We start from the raw sequence: 10,930 nt of genomic DNA, 5'->3' as shown, positions 1-10,930 counted from the left end.
AGTACTAGAACTGTCATGGAAACTGCTTGATGATGACTGTTCTGGAAAGCTGTTGGAGGTATTAAAGAAAATAAGTTTATCTTGGAAACTATTTTGTACTAGCACCTATAGCAGCATAATTTTGAGTATGCAGAGCTGCTTCCTCTATGATTGCCAACTCACTGGGGTTTGTTGTTTTTAACATGTCCTAGTCTGTCTTTTCAGTGCTGATGCAATCTTACTGCTTACATGAGAGAAGCTAAAGTTCTCAAGAAAAATAGCTACCTTAGACATTGCCATACTGTGAAAAAATAAAGTGGTTATACGATGACATGGAGAAAGTAAACTCTTCATTAAAAGGTTTTTTTTTTCTTTTCGTATTGCAAAGTTGACTTGAAAAAGTAATAAAATACAAAAACTTAAGAGTGTATTATCTTGAGTACAACCATCTAGACGTACTGTCAAAAACTGAGCAGTAGTAGCCAGGGGATGCCTTGACTGGAATAATCTGCAAATCCGTGCTTGAGTGAACCCAGGAGCCCAAGGAATTAAAATTGTGAACCAGGTACATTAACAATGACAGGCCATTAAAGAGCACCACATTATTATGTGTCGGTTTTGGGCTATCAAAATATGATGCTGAAAGTTAAGACTGCATTGAGGCTTAGGCTCATGCTGTGAATACATAAGTCATAAATCGGTGTCTCCTGGCGGTGGTTGTCTGGCGTGTCACAAAAGCGAACATCTGTCCCTGAGGAGCCGCGCAGGGAGTTGCAGGGCTACGTGGGGTCTGGCCTTTTCGGCTGTGCAGCACTACGCGGGCAGCTGACCTCGCGGTGGTGAGTAGTCTGTGGATGCCGTAGCTCGCTGGGTTGATGCTCTTTGTCCATTGGAAAGAAGAGGCATGGAAACTTATAAGTTGTTTAGGGACTTATATTTTTATATTTTATTTCGCCTAATCTATTACAAAATGTGGGCTGAGTTAGGATGATATGCAGTGATGCTAACAGACGGTATCTAAACCGCATGCCTAAAATCATTGCTTGTCATTACTTCTGTCAAGTGGCACTGGCAGGTTATTCATCCCTGCTCCTTTCTAAAATTAATAAGTAAAAATTAGTCTGCATTCTTCCTCTCTGAATGATGACCTAGTTCGAGCCCTCATTTTAAGGCTTCTAAGCTGTGAAAAAGAAACTTCTAAATGGGTCTGAGTGACTCAGTGGTATTATGTGTGCAACTTATAAATGACCTTCAGAATGCGAGCGAGAATAACTGTATGATACTGCTTTTTTAGCTAATGACTCTTTTCTTCTTTCCCAGTATAACCTTTCACAATTAGATCAGTCCCCAGTTAGAATACTGACAAAACACTTTCATATGCTTAAAGCTTAGAACGGCTAATATGTATAACAGCATTCATTTAATCATTTAACTAAATAATTATATCCCCAAGAAACAGTCTGATGGGATGACATCTCAAAGAAGCCAGAAAGAACTTTTAAAATCTGCAGTGATTTAATTAAATAAACATTTAATATTTGCATATAGAGATTATATTATTTATAATTAACTTCCCAAATAATTTATTTTGCAGCCTTTTAATTTCCTCCACATCCTTCTGCCTCATTGATAAATCCAGTCACGTTTAACAGCCCCAATCTGGCATTTAAATGTGACCAAAGTAGAGAGAGTAATCGTTCTTTAAACAACTTATCCTGAGAGACATATTAAAAAAAATCTTAAAATCGGTGCCAACAGCCACTTTTGCCTATGACAGTCGTTGATCAGGCCATTTCAAGGCCAAACATGATTTTTTATTTTGTAGATAAACCGTACTGTATTCTGATTAATTTTATCCAGACTGTAAGAAGTACTAAACTCTCTGGGTGCCTTCTCCGGGGAAGTAGTAGCCAGGAAACACTACAGAGAAGAGGAAGTTTATTTGTCTTTTTAATGGTAACAGAGACAACCAGTGAAGGATTAAATTATTTTTAAATTGCTTTAAATTTACAGGGAAGAACATATGCACTTTTCTTTTTTATCATCAGTCCATCTCACTATCCAAATTCTTCTCTGCTTCCAGTGCAGCTGCTGGTCTTTTCTTCTGACTTTCCCAAGAAATATAAAGGATTTTTACTATGTGAATCTTCTATTTTTAGCATCTCGGTTCACTCAGCCTCTTCTCAAGCATGGAAAGTGGTACATGCTTCTTCCTCATGTCCAGATTTCAGTCCAACCCCTTAGAAGTTACTTATCAAATTGCCCCTTATCCTGCTTCATCCAGGTGTGTCCAATATAATTATTCCTACTGTTTGACTTCATGATGTGACCTAGTTCTCTTCTGTCAATCCACTTCCAATAAGCAAGGATGGGGGAAAGAGAATTGCATGTGAAGAGAGAAAGGAGACGGGCATACAGGAAAGTGGAAGGTGCTGTATGGGATCAGCTAGTTTCTCCCTTTCACCCTCACGACTCCCAAGCTTGCTACCCAAATTACTCAAATATGCAAATACTTTATTTTTAATTAGACTAAAGTTTCTATTCACCGGAACGGACTTACGGATGCATAAGTTCCATGCTTATTTTTCATAAAATTTTAATGTTAAATGTTAAGAATTGCCTGCTTCCTGAGGTAAATGTAGAACGCAGAGAAGAACTAGTTAAATGCTGTCTTTACCATCTGGACACAAGGCATGTGCTCTACACCAAGAGTCAAGTAATGATTTCAGCCAGACGGTTCCACGACTACGACTAAATCAAAGAATAACCGAGTATATGTCTAGTGTTGGTGGCTGGATATTTAGCTTTTGCCCGTAACTGTTCTCTGAAGAACTCTTTACTGCTGTTCGTTGTGGTTGTTACTCTCCAGACAAGGAGAATATAAGGCCCTGGAGAGCTGCTGTGAGTGGTACCTTCCCTGTTACCTGCTTTAGCTATTTTTGTTTCGTTGTGGCTCTAGGCGCAAGAGTGCTGTTATCATCTTGGTTACCTTTTTATGTGCTCTGGGGATTCAACCCGAGTGGTTCGTATACATCATGATGTTAAAGATAGTAATTACACAGTTCCATTTGTTTGGAAATCTAACGCTTTTTTCTGAACTGAAAATACTTTTAGTTCGATATTGTAGTATTTTTCTATTCTGCACCTCTGTCCATAGGTATATTCATTTGCTCTAGATGAAGAAGTGTCTGATGGCAATACTGCCTAAATGTTGTTGGGTGTGATGTGATGCTGTCTTAAATGTGGGTCCACTGAGTCTGCTAACGTTAAAAAGAAGAATAAAAAGTTATGCTGTTTGTGCTGACTAGTGAAAAAAAAATTGGCATAATGGCTGTAGAAGAGCCTTCTGTAAACAAGCAAACAAATAGATAGCCCAACCGAAGCAGGAAGAATACTTAGTCACGATTTAAAAGTTCTTTACCTTCACCAATGTACCAAAAGTCTTTTGGAAGTGATGGAGCAATCTCATGAGACTTAAATCTAATCTGTGATGACCTCTATCAGACGTTTAGTATGTGAAACACTCCTCTTGGCAGAATCTCGATGGATTCTGTAGTTTTTAAGTAGAATTTGCTGAAAGGAGCTGTATTTTTTGACTGTTGGGTGAAAGAGTGGTATATATGCAAACTGACTTTGTGAAGCTACATCTGCTGTTTGCTTTTTAGGGACTTATTCCTGTAAAAGTCTCTGCAAAATTATGAGAGGAGGTTAATTTAGGATGAAGCTCATCCCTTTATTACACCCTAAAAGTAATAATTGAGCTTCTCCAAACGGGAAGAAATTCTTTCAGAAAAGTTAGGGTAAATGCAACATCCTGATGCGGATTACATTTTTTTGACATGGATTCACCTTTTTCTCTATGAGTTGAAATTTCTTCTATTTCTAAGTAAACACACTGGAGATGGAAGTGCTTAGTGAACAACTGTTTGGAGCTTTCGGGTTCGTCAAGAGTCGTCTTGTGAACTTGCGTGAGTTTCTTGCTGTTTGCGGATTCAGCTGTTGCCCACAGATACACTGAACAACAAGTTTGTGTTTGAGTTACTGTAATTCCCATTACTCTGTCAGACTATGAAGGAAATTTTGTATATTTAAATGAATGCAGAGAATGAAGAGTGTGACCCAGACCCCAGTGAAGTCGATAGTATTTCTTTATTTAGGGAGGCAATCTTCAATTAGCTCAGGCCATGCCTGAAAAACAGATTTAGAAGTTAAATGGGAATTACTACTTTCAGGTATCAATATCTTGCTCTTACTGCATCTGGTGTCAATGAACTTGCATGATTAGCTATTTTACCCTTGTTTATCACTCTGGTGTTACTATTCCACACGTTTTCCTTGTGGCAATGAGATCATGAAAAATAACTCCCTATGTGGGCCAAATGTGAATAACTGTAACATACAGTCATACTAAACCAGTTCTGTTAACTTAAATCAAAATTACAGTTACATTATCACACATCAGCTATTATGCCTTTGTAGCAAATGGGAAACTAGCTCTGTTATTGATGGTACTCTACTTCTTGTTGATGATAGTAGCAAAATGCATTCAGGACCATATGAGCTTTGGGTTTCAAGCCTGCAGGCATGTGATCAGTATACCGACCTGCTGCTTTCTAGAAATTAAGAGTATGGTAAATCCCTGAAGCGTTTCACCTCCACCATCTCCTGTGACAGTTTTTCACAGAACTTCCACTGATTAATTGTTAGGCTAAGTATGCTTGAACTAAGTCATTAATTTTGTCTGAAAAGGCATAATTCCAGAGCACTTTCTCTACCAAGATGATATTGCCTGCATTATTAAATACTTTCGCTAGTGCCTGTCATCCATAAACCCTCTGCTCCCCAAGCACAGATCCCTTCTATTTACCTGCAGTTCACGGACAGAGACAAGAAACTAAGGTGAGATTTTGTACTTCAGGTGTCCTTTGATGAAATAGTATTTTTTTCCTGAGTCTAAAATAGCAGTAAATTATGAAGTTTGGTTATTTTGAAGCTTTTTGTTGTGTTAAAGGCAAAATTGCTCATACTTAACTTTTTGTATATGAATTTTTGCATAATTTAACCAGAGTTCTCTTTCTCCCCCGAAGGAACTCACAGGCGTGTTAACTGTGGCCTGACAGTGACAAAGGGAGTTGGAAGAATGGAGAGATAGTGAAGAGAAAGTGCGTTAAAATGTAATTATTTTTGTTGTAAAAAGTCATAGCATATTAGACACTTTTGTCAAATAGTTTATTTTCATTTTAATTTAAAGTATAACATAAATAAAAGTTTCATTCTATTGGCATATGCAAGTACCTCAATTTGTCTGGTGTGATTTTACACTGACGTAATAAATTGCTCCAGCTTTTTTTATGGACATTTAAGTCGAACAAATATAAATTTTTAGCATCAATAAAAGAAATAAGGATCCTCAGCCTTATTCATTTAGGGAGTGTTCCCGGCACACTTGTTTGCCTGAAAACATATTTATTTATTGGACAATGTAAACCAGTACAGGATATAGCCTTGGGCTATTTAACACTTTATAAATGCAGCGTGTATGATTTTAACCCCCTGGGTATGAACATAAGTACAGTCACAAAAACTTACACTATTGTGAGTTTATAATGAAAATCAGCACAAGTTTACGTGCAGACAATTTCTTCTGGCCAGTCATTGAAATTCATTGGGGCCCAAGCGCTCAGCCGCTGCATCTTCAAGGAAATCCTTCCAAACCTGGTTTAAGAATTTACCCAATTTTAAACATGACAGTATTTATGTTTTTATCCTCTTGCCCAAAGAAGCAGTTGTAGCTATGCTTGCAACCCATTAAAGGGAAGAGAAGAATGGAGCAGATGATATGATTTTATCTAAATCGAGCATGTTGTGTTTTCTCAATTTGTGTTCCATAAACACTAGTAAATTTGCAGGCTAATTAAAGACTGTTCTGATAGTTCATGCTCAGGGATGGTGCTAATAGCTGGCAACCAAGTGAGGGAATGGAGGTCAGGGTGGCCAGAGTGTGCAGCGAGGTGATGGGGGTGAGGGAGCCCTCGGGAAAGATAAGAGGCTGAAAGGGGGCTCACCTCAAGTGCTCCTGGATGAGAGCCCAGTTGCCTGGGAAACAAGCAGGAGGAGTTAGGGCTCCCTCTTCAGACATGGAGGTGTGTCACCATTGGAGTTGCTGAGGTACGGTGGGATGGCTTGGAGGACTGGCCTTCTGAGAGGCACGGAGACAGGCCCTTTAGGAAAGACATGCTGGGAAGATGAGGAGGGAGGCATGTCGTGTCCATGAAGCGCCAGCTTAAACGTATGGAAGGGTCTTGTGGAGCAGGACGAGGGGAGAGGCAATTAAGGGTGATGTTGTCATGGGTCTTTGTTACAGACTGTCCAATTAAGGTGAGGAAGTGAGCGTAGCCACCTGGGATCTCTTGGATCTGCTATTCACTAACAAAGAAAAATTGGCCAAGGACGTGGTCATCAATGACAGCTTTGGCTGTAGTGGCCTGCAGGATCCTGGGGGAAGTGCAGAAGGCAATTGGCAGACCACAGCTTCTGAAAGCAAATGGGGCTTTAGTTTGTAGACCGTGTTTTCGCATTTTGAAAAAAATAGGAAGTCCTTGCAAGATAATATACTTTTCAGAGGTAAGTGTCTATTTAATAACAAAACAAAAGCTCACGGAGCACATATGTCTGAATTAAGACCTCTCCTTCAGTTTTCTCAAGGGGAAACTTCCCTTCAGTCACAAGGACTTCTGTGGAAATCAGGCACAAATAGCTTGAATGTGGGATAACCCTACTGCATTAGGGTTTCAAATTGTTTCATACAATTTTTACATTGCTGTCAGTAAGACTGGAAAAAAATTACTTATTTGGCATTTTTTAAAGCAAGCATGTATTGCCCAGATTTGATTGAAAGTACATACTGGCCAACAAAACCAGGCAGTGTGATGGCTGAGAAGGCAGGAATCCAGCTTGGCTTTTAAATTCTAGATTGTTTGTGCTGTTGACGTTTGGAAACATCCCCTCCTCTGCTTTCTTATGTGTACAAATGGCAGGCATTGAAAAGTAGTGTTACCGGCAGAGCAAGGAACATGAAACCTCATGATGACAGCTCTGTGACCTGTGGACATTTTTCAGAGCAGAAGCAGACCTTAAAAACATCCTAAACTGGTGCCATGAATGTAATCATCATTTCAATGTGTTGATGAATAATTCAAAAATAACCAGTAACATATTCATCAAGACTACCTGGGAAATGATGAAGAGCATCTTACAAAACCCCTCCATTTTTATGAAAATTAAGGGACATCACATGAAGACAGCAGAAGGTGGGCTCAAAATAAAAGGAATGGGCTGAGGGGGGCATTAGTTTATCGCTAAGCAGTAGAGCTCTTTGCCACAAGATACGGAGAAATGAAGAGCCACATGGAGTTAAAACGAGCCCAATTATCCTTTGAGATTGCTAAATACAAATTAACCCTATCTGCCTTGCTAAGTCCATGGACTAAAGTGATCAGAGCTATGGGGTTGCTTTGCAAATATACTTATGTTGTTCTGCTCCTTCTCAAGCATTAACTTTTGGCCACAGTTGAATAGGATGTTGGGCTAAATGGACTTCTAGTGTGAGTCTGTGGCTTATAGGTGCTTAACATGCAGAGAATTCAGAGAGGGAAAAAAGAAGCTAAATTTTATGAGTTAGTCATAGTGAAAAATGTAACACAATTTTTAATTATAACTTATGTAGATTTTTTTCTTAGAAAAAGGCTAGCAAGACATAAGACTATAGTTCAACAAGCTGTTTGCTGTAATGTGTGCTGTAGCCCATACAGGTGCTTGTTATATGACCATATAAATATGTAGAATATTTCTTAACCCATAGCCTTAGTATTTTATAGAACACAGTTGCAAAACTTCAGTTGAATGAGATAGTTATGACAGTATTGCTAGGTGTTATAACACACGAAGCACACATTCAACTTTTGATACATGCATTTGGCACTATTTAATTTTGTTTCAGAAAAGAAATAAAGGTCAGACCAGAAAAGAAGGGGTACCATTGGGGGAAGTTCATGACATGGGCAATTAGAAGACACAGCTGACAGTGGTAGAGCATTCCTTAAAACCTTGCCAGTTTTCCTCGTGACACACGTTAATTTACAAGCACAGGCACAAAAAGTGGGGAGATTAACAAATTTATTGTCATTCATTGAACCCTGCAGGCAAATGTCTTCAATGTTTAACCAAGAGATCAATGACAGCAAGTTGTTCACTGACAACTAGCTAGTTACTTCCCTTCAGGTGAATTACTGCTCCGAGTACTCTACTGTTATGAGGACAGTTCTCTCTCTTTATTTTCCTTTATTTCCTGTGTTCATTTTCCTCCCTATTTTTATTAGCTCTCTTCCAAGAGCCTCCCTACAAGATAAAACTGGAATGGCTTAGAAATGCAAACCAGCTAGTTGCTACTGTGTCATATATCAGTCAAGCTCCAGTAAGGAGCTGCCTGTTTCAGTTTCATATATGCTGATAACTGTAATTTTGGAGTCTAGAGCCCAGAGTATAGAAGGGTATTTCAGTAGGATCTGCATGCACTGTGCCATTTCACTAGTGACACCATTTTGTCCTTCGTTGGGCTAAGAATTTACCAGGTATCACTACTCGCCAGTCCTGGCGAGGGCACAGCCCCTGGAAAAACGATGCCGGTATTTCCGAGGATATTGTAGTTCTTTTTCAATGCTGTAAGGTCAAGTCAGACATCCTGTATGATTTTTTTCATAGGGTGTGGGTAGCAATAAGAGAAATGCTGCTCTTGTCATGGGAAGTGCCGCTCTCCTTGTTACGGGAAGTGTGACAGTAGTTGTGAAACTCCTTAAATAGCCACCAAGCTGGGATGCAGTACATTTCAAAAGTCACTGTATACCTTAGAAACGAACCGTCTTTTCATCTTTTGTGCCCTTGTGGTTAGGAAACTGGCAACGCATCGTCAGCTTACAGAACTCTACACAAGAATTATCTGGGCAATTATTTTTTCTGTAGGGTTGTAGATAACAAGGTTTTGATCGTTCTTAGACAAATTTGTTAAATCCTAAATGGTAAACCTGGAAACCTGAAGAAGCTCATCCATGTGGTAGACGACCGGCTTACGGCATCATGCCAGAATTCAGAACAGCCACGATCTCTTCTCTCTCTAGCAGCCCGCATATTGCTGCTTGGCGATTCTGTCAAGAGATGGCCTCGTTGGCACAGCTCTCTTATGCCAGTCACTGTTATTAGATCTTGACGAATTCTTCTCAAGGAGTAAAATGGTATTTTCCACACCTGTCTTTAGCAGTTACTCCTCCAGGTGCAAACAAGGAAACACAGAAACAGGTTCAAATTAAGAGGAAATTGCAAAGACGTTTAAAAAGACCTAATGAAAAATTATGTACTTAGAAATGAACGGCCTCATACTGCTTTTTATGCACATTCTCTCATGTCCTAGCAGCTCTTATCTGTTGTCTAGGATCCTATTGTGCTTTGTGCTCTAGGAACACAAAACAAAAATGTGTTTCCTGTAACATGCTCTATTATCCTATGCCATTGTATGTTCTGAAAATCACTTTACAAAAGACTTTTAAAAAAATCTATAAGCCTCCTTTGTCCTAGTATGCTCCTTGCTTAGTTAAGAGACCTATAAATATTGTCTTGAAAATGGATTTCTCAAAATTTCCTTAGAGAATGTTTTTGGGAAGTTCTTTATTTCCAGGCAATTGTCTTGCTTTCAAGAAATACGATTTCAAAGAAAATTTTGTTACCAGAATTGGTAGCATTAATGCAGAAGCAAGAACTAATAGTGGGAAAAAAATAATACTGTGGAGCTCAATGTCCAGATGGAGATCGATGACAAGTGGTGTCCCTCAGGGCTCCGTATTGGGACCAATACTGTTCAATATCTTCATTGATGGCATAGACAGTGGGATTGAGTGCACCCTCAGCCAGTTTGCAGACGACACCGAGCTGAGTGGTGTGGTTGACAAGCCTGAGGGACAGGAGGCCCCCAATATAAGAAGGACGTGGACCTGTTAGAGTGGGTCCAGAGGAGGGCCATGAAGATGATCAGAGGGCTGGAGCCCCTCTGCTGTGAGGACAGGCTGAGAGAGTTGAGGTTGCTCAGCCTGGAGAAGAGAAGGCTCTGGGGAGTGGCCTTTCAGTAATTAACGGGGGCTTATAAGAAAGATGGGGACAAACTTTTTATTGGGGAGTGGAGTGATAGGACAAAGGGGAATAGCTTTAAACTAAAAGAGGGAAGATTTAGACTAGACATAAGGAAGAAATGTTTTACGCTGAGGGTGGTGAGAGACTGGCCCAGGTTGCCCAGAGAGGTGGGTTGATGCCCTATCCCTGGAAACATTCCAGGCCAGGTTGGACAGGGCGCTGAGCGACCTGGTCTAGTGGATGGTGTCCCTGCTTATGGCAGGGGGGTTGGACTAGAAGGCCTTGAAAGGTCCCTTCCAACCCAAACTATTCTATGATTCTAAAAGAACTTACTAAATGGGCTCTGAAGACATGCCTATAAATATGAGAAGGCACTGGACAAGTAGGTTTTTTAATTAGAAATTTATTTTCAGACTTCATTATGCATTGCAAATATTTTTCCCCCTAAAATTAAAGGTTACACTTCCATTGATGTTAATAGGTCAGTACTCCACGCTGTTGATTATTTATTAAATGCTGTCATAATAGCATGGTAAAATAGACTTGGTCAAACAGACCTGTAGGGCAAGATATAAATCAACATAGCAATTTTGACAGCAAGAAAATTACAGCAGTTCAGATACACCGAGGATTTGTGCCGATGTCATAGGCATGTTGGTTAATTCTCAGGATGTCTTTGATTGAAATCTGCAATCAGTGGCACTATCTGGAATGACTGTACCTGCTAGTAAGAACCTAAGAACGGTGGTCTCGGGTCAGATCAGATGTTCATCTA

Source organism: Charadrius vociferus, unplaced genomic scaffold (genome assembly GCF_000708025.1).
Source record: "Charadrius vociferus isolate BGI_N301 unplaced genomic scaffold, ASM70802v2 scaffold141, whole genome shotgun sequence".
Taxonomy (NCBI): Eukaryota; Metazoa; Chordata; class Aves; order Charadriiformes; family Charadriidae; genus Charadrius; species Charadrius vociferus.
Note: the sequence above shows the minus strand (reverse complement) of the source record.